Source organism: Cherax quadricarinatus, chromosome 71 (genome assembly GCF_038502225.1).
Source record: "Cherax quadricarinatus isolate ZL_2023a chromosome 71, ASM3850222v1, whole genome shotgun sequence".
Taxonomy (NCBI): domain Eukaryota; kingdom Metazoa; phylum Arthropoda; class Malacostraca; order Decapoda; family Parastacidae; genus Cherax; species Cherax quadricarinatus.
The window spans coordinates 21,057,942-21,070,309 of record NC_091362.1 but is presented as its reverse complement, the minus strand read 5'-3'; the positions used below and the strand labels follow the sequence as shown (position 1 = coordinate 21,070,309).

General features: G+C 44.7%; 1 protein-coding gene across 6 annotated transcripts in view; it reads left to right on the top strand.

Moving 5' to 3' along the window:
- The first annotated feature begins 3,132 nt into the window (after nt 1-3,132).
- Nucleotides 3,133-12,368, top strand: part of Shab (Shaker cognate b) — a 260,520-nt gene continuing 251,284 nt past the window's right edge. For 4 of the 6 annotated variants that reach the window (XM_070100117.1, XM_070100119.1, XM_070100114.1 and 1 more), the window contains exon 1: nt 3,134-3,434. The gene's annotated coding sequence lies outside the window, so the exon portion shown is untranslated. Of the gene's footprint in view, nt 3,435-12,368 lie in introns of all 6 variants that reach the window. The other 2 variants (XM_070100118.1, XM_070100116.1) reach the window with 1 other exon arrangement.

The following is a 12,368-nucleotide window of genomic DNA, read 5'->3' as shown; positions in this document are numbered from 1 at the left end:
GTAGAGGTAATCTAGGTGTTATAAGGTTGGAGATGCAATAGCTGGGTTTGCGCAGTAATGTTTCCGAGGTTGAGAACAGCATCTGTCCACAATGACAAGGTACGCGACGGATTCCGTACCCGAGAGGTTAGTGTTTTGTTTTGGGTAACGCTACTCTTGTGATCCATTGTAATCTTTGACATCCCATCACAGGATGAATGTGAGGTACACAATAGCAAGCCGATCAGGCGGCACAACTAAACTCCTATGACCAATCACTGCCTTAATGATAATATATTTCTGACCTAGATACTTGACACACCATTGCTGACCAAAGTCTTGGCTGGTCCAGCAAAAACGTATTACTGCCTTCTCAAATTACCATTTTCTAATTATATATAATCTTGCAAATATCTCTTTAATGCAACGACTCTTATCCTATGATTGCAAGACTGCAACGTCTTTATGTAGTAGAAATTCCTGCAACCTTGGACACATTACATTTTTCTGCGACTCTGATCTATATAACGTTTGACAAGGTTAGAGAAAGATCTATGTTTTTCTAACATAGCTAGGCACTTAAAGAAACAGGAAAATTCACGAATTAACAAGACTGATAACTGAATTGAGGGTTAAAAAAAATGGACCTAACAACACTAGAAGAGACAGAGGCAACATGCAGGAGATGTAAGGGATGAGAGAGAGAGAGAGAGAGAGAGAGAGAGAGAGCCAGCCAAGGGTCATCAATGACATGCAAAGATGGATGTTAGAGAGGGCTTTTACAGTCTCAGGATGCTAAGTAAATGTAATGCACCAGCTGAAGGGGTGGCGGAGGCAAACTCTATACACAGCTTCAAGAGTAGATATGATCGAGCCTTAAAGGAATGGAATCAGTGAAACCGACCGATAAGAGTTGAGAGGAGGGGGCCAGGAGCTGTGATCGACGCATCAAGACAGAGGGACTGATCACCTCAAAATTACCTCTCCACTGCTACTGTTTCTAGTGTTCTAATCGCCTGCAGTTGACTGAAGAAACCTACTGCGCGGGCGAAATGTCAACAACTGTGTGAGTACACGGAGGAGGAGTGGTTAGAAACAGACGAAAGTGGTGGTCAAGCTGGAGGTGTAATCAGAAACAGACAAAAGGGTGGCCAAAAACAGACAAAAGGGGTGGTCAAGCTGGAAGCGTGGCCAGAAACAGACAAAAGAGTGGCCAGAAACAGACCAAAGGGTGGCCAGAAACAGACAAACGAGTAGCCAGAAACAGACAATAAGGTGGCCAGAAACAGAGAAGCAGTGGCCAGAAAGAAACAAGCGTGCGTGGCCAGGCCGGAGCTGGAGCCAGAAAGGAGACAGAAAGGGACACAAGTATGTTCCAAGCTGGCGACCAATGGCAGGAAATCAATGCATCATGGGCCAGACACTTGCCACCGTCCGTCACAAACAACTCAGCAATGTTTTCTCCCTAAAAACAAAACAACACTGACAAATGTCTCTCCCACGGAAATAATTCTCTTATTTACAACGTTCCAAAAATCTTTTGATAGAAGATTGACTGAGTATCCATGAGTTACGTTAGATCAAGATTCTTTTCTTTTGTGTTTTCGTGTGAGCGATGGAGGTTTGTTCGTCAGGAAAGACGACAAAGGTGTCCTGATACGGGGTTTGTTCGTCAGGAAAGAGGACAAGGTTGTCCTGATACGGGGTTTGCTCGTCAGGAAAGAGGACAAGGGTGTCCTGATACGGGATTTGCTCGTCAGGAAAGAGGAGAAGGATATCCTTCCTGACACGGAATTTGTTTCTCAGGAAACAGGACAAGGGCTTCCTACCACGGGTCTTGTTCGTCAGAAAACAGGACAAACTCGCACATCTTCCTCAGGGAACACACAGAGGCAGACAGGCAGCTTGTTTGCTGTCTGACAGCTGAGCCCTGCTTATTAATGCAGCGTTGCAAGCCACTTTCCCTATCTGTACGCTTTAGGGACTAATTTTATGCAGTTTTGCAAGCAGCAGGACGGAGAATATGACTGAAGTTACGTTGTATAATGAATGAAGAGTGAATGGGTAACTCAGATAATTAAAACTTTAGTGTAGTCTGTTTCTACTGACCTCAAGTTTCTACCGAGAACTTACAGGAAATGGGGAAAACAAGGGTAAATGAGGGAGGTGCACGAAGTAAACAAGAGAGGAGAGACAAAGGCAGGGAGGAGAGACGTAACCATCTGTGTTTATATGATGATGATGATGATGATGATGATGATGATGATGATGATGATGATGATGATGATGATGATGATGATGATGATGATGATGATGTCAGCCTTATTGTTGTATGGGGCATACACAGCCTGGATAAATGGGAGATAATCAGGTTTGATCCAGGAGAAAGGAGGGGTAGCTGCAGTTCTTAAAGATCGAAAGGATTAAGAACTCTTCACCAGCATCAGGGACACCTACCTTGACAGGCAGGAGTAGGAGAGACGAGTAACTACTACTACTACTACTACTACTACTACTACTACTACTACTACTACTACTACTACTACTACTACTACTACTACTACTAATAATAATAATAATAATAATAATAATAATAATAATAATAATAATTTTTTTTATTTCTACAAGTACATGATACAACTTATACAGACCATAGCTGACATCAGTGACATTCTTCTTTATAGAAAGCCCCTGGTTATACAAAGCATATCGTGCAAATTGGGTCAAGTTTGTTCCCAGGATGCGGCCCACGCCAGTCGACTAACACCCAGGTACCTATTTTACTGCTAGGTGAACATGGACAGCAGGTGTCTTAAGGAAACAACATTCTAATATTCCTACCCGTACCGGGGATCGAACCACGGACCTGTGTGTGAGTGAGCCGAGTGCTCTACCAACCCAAAACACGTCACAGTGACTTTATTTCCATTGGCGTGACAAGATTTACGATTTTTTATCCTCCACAGAATGTTTTTTTCCAAATTTTGGCGATCTATGAGTTAAAAACTTATTAATTTTAGCCACAAAACATCGCCATGTCTACATAGTAATTTTTTTTATCGTTAACTTAGAAAAGTGGCAGTGTCCGAGGCTTGGGCGGCAGGAGGGCGGCACAGTGCCAAAGTATTTCCGTCCTGGGAGGTGGCACCCTCCCTCGCTGGTGCCCAGTGATAGGCGTGGCATCTGGGGCACCCAAACTGCCAGTCTTGTGCCCTGTCAAGCAGTGAACAGTCAGACTCACAGCATATCACTGATCATTTCACCCCTAAGCAAAGCGATATTCAGTGCCTTGTTTTTTTAATACTTGTAAACTGAAATTCCCGTGTAAATAGTGATGATGCAGTGCCTTGTGAATGCGTTGTAGTGAATACGGGTTGTGAGTGCCATCAGGTGTCGTACAGAGTGGATTAATGCTAGCCAATCAGAGAGGCGACTTCTGCCACACGTAGATCAAGGTAACAACATCTTTCAGTGTACTGAGGGTGGTAAGTAAGTAATTAAGACAGTAAGTAAGTGAGTAAGTAAGTCAGTAAGTAAGTAATTGAGTAAGTAAGTACAGTGGAACCTCAAATATCGAACTTTCTTCGGTCCAGAAGTCTGTTCGAGTGCCTTTACCGAATGAATTTATTCCCATCAGGAATAATGTAAATTAGATTAGTCCATTTCAGACCCTTAAAAATACACTTATAAAAGCACTTACAAAAATACACTTACATAATTGGTTGTGTTGGGAGCAGTTCGATTTTTGAGGTTCCACTAAGCATATCTAGATACAGATAAGTATACATCGACACCATGCCTAACCCTTCTAGGGTAGGGTAGGTGCCTGAGCCCGAGCCTTTAGCTCATAAGACTGTCATTCCCATTTGCCCCCTTGAGGCGGGGATGGCAGACCAGAGAGGCCTAGCTTGTGGCTAGGCCTGGGGACAGTTGGTCCCAAAGATGAGGAGGTACTTGTGCCTCCTCCCATGGGAGATTTAGGTCTCAGACACTCCCTAAAGAGGGAGCCAAGGCCGGGCCACCACTTGGAAAAGGCCCGGGCCGGGAGAATACCGGCTAATCTTTAATAATAATAATAATAGATAAGTATAATTATCATACATAGTTTACATTACCCAGGATACCCAACCATCTACGACTCTAAAGATCACTTAGCAGAGCAAATGCTTCTGTTAGAGGACATTTCGCACTAAATAGGTCTTACTTAAAGCCTTATGGAGGTTGAAACATCGACTACTGAAAAAAACTCCTCCGGCTGGGTTACCAGTATCTCTGGCAAGCAGGTTAAACCACCACCAAATGTAAACTTTATCAGTTGGACTAAATTTCACACCTTACGTCATTATGTACCTCCAGTCCCTGGATCCATTATGTACCTCCGGTCCCTGGACCCATTATATACCTCCAGTCCCTGGACCAATTATGTACCTCCAGTCCCTGGACCCATTATGTACCTCCGGTCCCTGGACCCATTATATACCTCCAGTCCCTGGACCAATTATGTACCTCCAGTCCCTGGACCCATTATATACCTCCAGTCCCTGGACCCATTATGTACCTCCAGTCCCTGAACCCATTATGTACCTCCAGTCCCTGGACCCATTATATACCTCCAGTCCCTGGACCCATTATGTACCTCCAGTCCCTGGACCCATTATGTACCTCCAGTCCCTGGACCCATTACGTACCTCCAGTCCCTGGACCCATTATGTACCTCCAGTCCCTGGACCCATTATGTACCTCCAGTCCCTGGACCCATTATGTACCTCAGTAATTTTTTGGAATATCGTCCACAGGACGGGTATGGGGTGAATAATAAAGATTATTATTTTTTTAACACATTGGCCGTTTCCCAAAGGTGAGCCGAGAGAAAGAAACACTTTCATCATCATTCACTCCATCACTGTCTTGACAGAGGTGCGCCTATACTACAGTTATAAAACTGCAACATTAACACCCCTTCTTCAGAGTGCAGACACTGTACTTCCTGCCTCCAGGACTCAAGTCCGGCTAACCGGTTTCCCTGAATCCCTTCATCAATGTCACTTTGCTCACACTCCAACAGCACGTCAAGTCATAAAAACCATTCGTCTCCACTTACTCCTATCCAACATGCTACACGTGTTTCACACACATTACGTTAACCTCTCCACAGGAGTGCCATGATATTTGCTTGTGCATCAAAACAAACACAACAACCTAACCTCCCGTAGCTGGGTTGCTAGCTCACCCATCTCACACACTGAGGTCCGTGGTTCGATCCCTGGTACGGGTGGAAATATAGGGTGTGTTTCCTTAAGATGCTTGCTGTCCCTGTTCACCTATCAATAAGTAGGTACCTGGGTGTTAGCCAACTGGTGTGGGTCTCATCCTGGGGATAAAATGAACCTAATTATCCCGAAATGCTCTGCATAACAAGGGGCTTTCTATATAGTATGTCACTGATGTCAGTTATGGTCTGTATAAGTTGTATTATGCACATGTAGAAATAAAGATTATTATTATTATTATTATTATTATTATTATTATTATTATTATTATTATTATTATTATTATTATTATTATTATTATTATTAGTATCTATCCTTGCTACAACCCCACGTCAGGTAACCATTGTCATTGACAGAATGGAAATGCGAGCAAACCGAGGAGTGGAAACAGAAGACAATAACCAAACAGAGAATATCATTAACGATAAAATATCATTAGTGAGAATTTACTGAGAGAAGGTTGGAAAACGACTCAGAACAGCTCCTGGACTTTCTAAAAAATGGGAAAAATTTTTTTGGTTGTGTGTGGAGACAAGTAGACGGTCTTGTGGTGAGTGGCGAGTACTGGGAAGTGGTCTGTAGAGAAGAAGGAGGAGGAGAAGAAGAAGAAGGAGAAGACGATAACAAAGAATAATTTATTCTGATCATTCCCCCCCAGAGAGTTAATAATCCGGGATAACCCCAGAAATCTCAGCAGAATGGCATATTTGCATCGAGGACCACTTTCATGGCCCTCCCTCAGGATGTGGCCCACACTAGTCCATTTTCATGGCCCTCTCTCAGGATGTGGCCCACACCAGTCACCTGACTCCTGCATACTCGGAGATGTTTTGATACCGGAGTGGCCAGCCGGATACCTGGAGTATACCTGGAGAGGGTTTCGGCCTGATGCACCTAGAGCCTGATGCACCTAGGACCTGCTAGTTACTCTAAGCCTGGCACAGTGTGGCTTTGTGTTAATGGGTGGAAACATCAGATATCACTGTTCACTTGTTCACCTGTTACTGTTCACTGTTTACGTGCTGCCAACAGTAACAGCCTGGTTGACAAGGCTCTGATCCACCATGAGGTATGGTCACAGACCGGGCGTTCACCTCTGAAACCTCCAGGTATACGTAGCAGTAAAATAGGTACCTGGGTGTTAGTGGGACTCTTACAGGTCCGTCTTAGACACAACCTAGCTAACATTCTCCACCTGACTCTCCACAGTATATATACCCATGTACTCTTTACCCACGTAGATCTGTTTGTGACCTGATAAAGCCCACTATGTGGGCGAAACGTTGTCAATAAGCGACAGCATTATACTGCGTTTGTGTCAATTTTCCCAATTCTACGTGTACTACTGCTACGACTACCACTGCATTACTACAATACACAAATAACCCGCACGTATCAGGGTGGAAAAGTGTTCACCTACCATATATTCTGAAGGGGATCAACTGAAGAAGGAGACTATGTTTCTGAACTCCACCACAGGAGTTTGTTTTAACTGCGAGTGTGTTTACGCGAACGAAAGAAGGGGACACAGTGCTAATTTTCCTAACAGAGTTCAGCGTTCTTATCGTGAGTGAATAAGTCTAGTGAGCACGACATTACTGCGGGAAATTGCAGTAGTCCGCTTGATGCTAGTGGCTGTTAGACACCGGCTGTCAGATAGAGGCTGACAATCAGAGGCTGTCAGTTATAAATACACACTCAACGCCGTGCCAGCCTCTGTCACTGGAATGTAAACACAATGTGGAGATGATGATGCCGTTTAGCTGAAAGTTGAACCTCTCTCTCTCTGTCCCTCTCTCTCTGTCTGTCTCTGTCTGTCTCTCTGTCTCTCTCTCTCTCTCTCTCTCTCTCGACACTTGGGAAAATGTTGTAAGCTCGTAACACCGTGTGCGAACACACATTTGAGTGAATCTCCTTTTACCCAATAGTAAGTAGATAACTGAGTCTGGGTACTCACCTATTTGTGGTTTCAGGGGTCGAATCATAGCTCCTGGGTCCGCCTCGATGTGTATGTGCGTCTTTCACAAAACATTTCCACCAATACAGAGGTTGAAATGCTACACAGTACAATGTTAAAATAGAAATTCCAATACCAAGACTAGAATAAATCGCCCCCCCCCCCACCAAATATACCAGTTTATAAATAACTGCAGGTAAGTCATGTGGTCACCTCACACTGTTGCAGATGACAGGAACGACTGTCATGACATGAGTCGGTACTCTCTTTTCAGTGACATGACACGGAAATTTGTTAGGGCATCACGAGTTTGCAATAAAAATCACAATTTAGGCGGCCGGAACTATTCACTGGTAACTCTCGTGTTAGAAATGAAACCAAGACGATATTTCGCTCCATCCTGGGCCTCTAGGTCGGGCTGAAACGTGTTCTCGGCTAATTTTCAACTCCAATCCCAGGTATGGGTGCTGGAACCATACGAAAGAGGCGACAAAAGATAAAAACTCGCCTTGGTTGTGAACAAGATTAGGTTTGTAATGGACATTCTAACCACTGATCTTCACCACGGGAAACCCTACCTACCTACCTACCTACCTACCTCCCACCCTACCTACCTACCTACCTACCTACCTCCCACCCTACCTACCTACCTACCTACCTACACACAAATCATCTACGTGGCTCATGTTGCCATCTCTCTCCATGCTTGGCACTGCTCCATACCCATAATTCTTAAGAGACTACCTCAACACAAACTCAGCTGTATTGTGCCTAAGCAATTACATAATTCTTACAGTAGTTAAGATAACACAATAAACAATACTCACACACACACACAGAGTTACGACCCTGACTCTCATATATTCTCTCCCATAATACCCAAGTATATGTTGGCATTAGGTACACGTATATTTAAAGAGCAACATACCAGTGGTTCGTGTTTTGGTTCACGCTCTATGAACCTCCAGGAACTCTCATTTATTTTAGTGATAATGGTACGATATGTAATGTACCGTGACAGAGGGTAAGGTAGCTATCACAGCCTGCTTGATCACACACACGTGGAACCTGAGATTGACAAGAACATCTGAAGGATATGTACCAGACATATTCTTCATATATATATATATATATATATATATATATATATATATATATATATATATATATATATATATATATATATATATATATATATATATATATATATATATATATATATATATAACAGGGGAGGCCTTTCAGTGTTGCAATCAGCACATCATCAGGAGCTTTCAATGTTTCAGAAATGAGTAGGAAGTCCATGCAGATTAGTTCAGAACAACATTCTATGTCGACATGAATGTAGCAAGAAGAAAAAAACCTGAATAAATTGCTTTTATTTTCAAAAGCTCGCTAATTATTGATAATAAAGAGAAGACCTTCGTCCCAGAACAAGGCTTTACTACAGCAAGTTTCGCTCTTTGTAGAGCTTTATTTAGCGAAACGTTGTCTTGCTTAAGGCCTTTTTGTCCTGTTGTAGGGAAGGAGAGGATGCCGAAGATGGAGCTTCCCAGGCTGGGTAAGCTCTGGGTGAGCTCTGGGTGAGTTCTGAGTGAGCTCTGGGTAAGCTCTGGGTGAGCTCTGGATGAGCTCTGGTTCAGCTCATCTCTCCATCCTCAGATCAATACGCCGACTATTTCATCTCAATGATGAACAGTCTTGAGCTGGACTTCTCAGCGCTGCCTCAAACCTTAATGTCTCAATAACCTTTCGGCTTCCGTCCCTCCCTTCCTCTGATAGTAACATAAAAAACACCAGCAGGCTCAAAGGAAACCTTTACTGGGGCCACGTTTCGCCCAAAGTAAATATTCATAGAGTTATTGACTCGCTACAACTCTCCTTAGAGCGAAATAATAATAATAATAATAATAATAATAATAATAATAATAATAATAATAATAATAATAATAATAATAATAATAATCTTTATTTCTTCAAGTATATGATACAACTTATACAGACCATAGCTGACACCAATGACATATTACTATATAGAAAGCCCCTTGTTAGGCACAGTATTTCGAGCAAATTAGGTTAATTTGTCCCCAGGATGCGACCCACATCAGTCGACTAACACCCAGGTGCCTATTTACTGCTAGGTGAACATGGACAGCAGGTGTCTTAAGGAAACACGCTGTGATGTTTCCACCAGGGGATCGAACCACGGATTTCAGTGTGTGTGAGCTGAGTGCGCTGCCAATCGAGGTACGGGAACCTTGTGATCCAGGCTACGATTCCCAGCCTTCAGTGTTTACCATCAGTTTCAGAATATCTCCGTCTTGGTTCCCGAACCAGCGACCAACTGGTCCTCCTACAAACAGAACCAGCGACCAACTGGTCCTCCTACAAACAGAACCAGCGACCAACTGGTCCTCCTACAAACAGAACCAACGACCAACTGGTCCTATTTGTAAACAGAACCAGCGACCAACTGGTCCTCTTACAAACAGAACCAGCGACCAACTGGTCCTCCTACAAACAAAACCAGCGACCAACTGGTCCTCCTACAAACAGACCAACGACAAACTGGTCCTCTTACATACAGAACCAGCGACCAACTGGTCCTACATACATAACCAGCGACCAACTGGTCCTACATACAGAACCAGTGACCAAGCTGACATCCCCGGCGCCCACTACACAAGCCAGCTCATGACTATTTACAATCGGAATCCCCTTCGGGAGACTGTTTTTTCGGAAGACCTCGAAGTCAGCTGGGGTTTAGTGGCAACCTCCCACCTGCATCTGTGTGTGTGTGGAGGGTGATAGGCCAGAGGTCGACCTCTAGAGAGAGAGAGAGAGAGAGAGAGAGAGAGAGAGAGAGAGAGAGAGAGAGAGAGAGAGAGAGAGAGAGAGAGAGAGAGAGAGAGAGAGAGAGAGAGAGAGAGAGAGGCGTATTATCACGTCAATACGTTAAGAATCCCGTGCCTCCTAGGGGAAGATTGGTCTAAGTGACCCTAAGCAGCGTTCTGCGATGCAACTTCGACTACTGCTTTCAGGATGGCTAGAATTTACACAGTATATGTGAAAGAATGGAGGAGGAAGAGGAAGAGGAAGAATGAGGAGCGAAGCATTATAAGAAGGAATGGTAGAATGGAGGTATGGTAGCATGGAGGGGTGGTAGCATGGAGGGGTGGTAACATGGAGGTATGGTAGCATGGAGGGGTGGTAGCATGGAGGGGTGGTAGCATGGAGGGGTGGTAGCATGGGGTGGTGGTAGCATGGAGGGGTGGTAGTATGGAGGGATGGTAGCATGGAAGGATAGTAGCATGGTGGGGTGGTAGCATGGGGTGGTAGTAGCATGAAGGAGTGGCAGCATGGAGGGATGGTAGCATGGAAGGATAGTAGCATGGAGGGGTGGTAGCATAGAGGGGTGGTAGCATGGAGGGGTGGTAGCATGGAGGGGTGGTAACATGGAGGGATAGTAGCATGGAAGGATAGTAGCATGGAGGGGTGGTAGCATGGAGGGGTGGTAGCATGGAGGGATGGTAGCATGGAGGGATAGTAGCATGGAAGGATAGTAGCATGGAGGGGTGGTAGCATGGAGGGATGGTAGCATGGAGGGGTGGTAGCATGGAGGGGTGGTAGCATGGAGGGGTGGTAGCATGGAGGGGTGGTAGCATGGAGGGGTGGTAGCATGGAGGGGTGGAAGCATGGACGAGTGGTAGCATGGAGGGGTGGTAGCATGGAGGGGTGGTAGCATGGAGGGGTGGTAGCATGGAGGGGTGGTAGCATGGAGGGGTGGTAGCATGGAGGGATGGTAGCATGGAGGGATGGTAGCATGGAGGAACAATCACAAGATTACGGAGTCTGAAATGACAGGATAAAGGTTAGCGTAGTCTTATAAAGAGGATGGAACACCATGATGGCACCATGGTGGTACCACCATGATGGTACCATAGTGGCACTACCATGAGGGCACCATGGTGGCACCACCATGATGGCATTATCATGATGGCACTACCATGATACCACAATGGGTGGTATCACCATGATGGCACCATGGTGGCACTACCATGATGGCAACATGGTGGCACTAACATGAAGGCACCATGGTAGCATTACCATGGAAATGCGATAAATTCATGGATGGAGAGAGAGAGAGAGAGAGAGAGAGAGAGAGAGAGAGAGAGAGAGAGAGAGAGAGAGAGAGAGAGAGAGAAGTTATCTATGGAAAGGGGGAACATGTATAGTAGGGATGGTAGAGATGGTAGGATAGTAGGGATGGTAGGGATGGTAGAGATGGTAGTGGTGGTGGTGGTGGTAATTCCCAGAATGCAATTAAGAGTCACTGGGGTGTTGAAGACTGGCTGGTCTGGGCATAATGAGCTCGGAACCAGGACTCAAGACTTTAAAATCGTAAGTTAGTCTTCCAAGACTGAAGGTGTAAGAGTTGAGCTATAGCTCCCTGTACACACACACACATACACACACACACACACACATACACATCAGACAGATACAGCGGATCAGATATTGGACCACTAATACCGGACTACCGATCCCGGTCCACTGATATCGAACCACTAAAACCGAACCGGTTGCAGTACCGGCCATTGGTAATACCAGAACTACTCTAAGCCGGTCCATTTTACACCACTAAGCCGGTTATATATAAAGAACGAGGGGGCGTGGGAAGGGTAGTGGGCGTGGGGGTCAGGTAGTGGGCGTGGAGACAGAGGGGGCGCCCTTCCTCCCTGTTATTGTGTACACCATAAAAACGGCTTAAAAATTCTTGTACTAAGGTTCTGGTACCTTTAACGAGGCGCTGAAAATATCAGAGCTTATTGCTCTTGTTCTGTTATACCGTTAACAGACCTCTGTTACGCTGACGTTAACAGACTTCTGTTGCACTAGATGGAATCAAACGTTAATACATTATTACGAAATATACTATTGTTTATGTAACACAGTGTAGTCAACATTGCAAAGGCAAATCACGTTGCAGCACCGAGATTGTATTATTAACACACTGGCCGATTCCCACCAAGGCAGGGTGGCCCGAAAAAGAAAAACTTTCACCATCATTCACTCCATCACTGTCTTGCCAGAAGGGTGCTTTACACTACAGTTTTTAAACTGCAACATTAACACCCCTCCTTCAGAGTGCAGGCACTGTA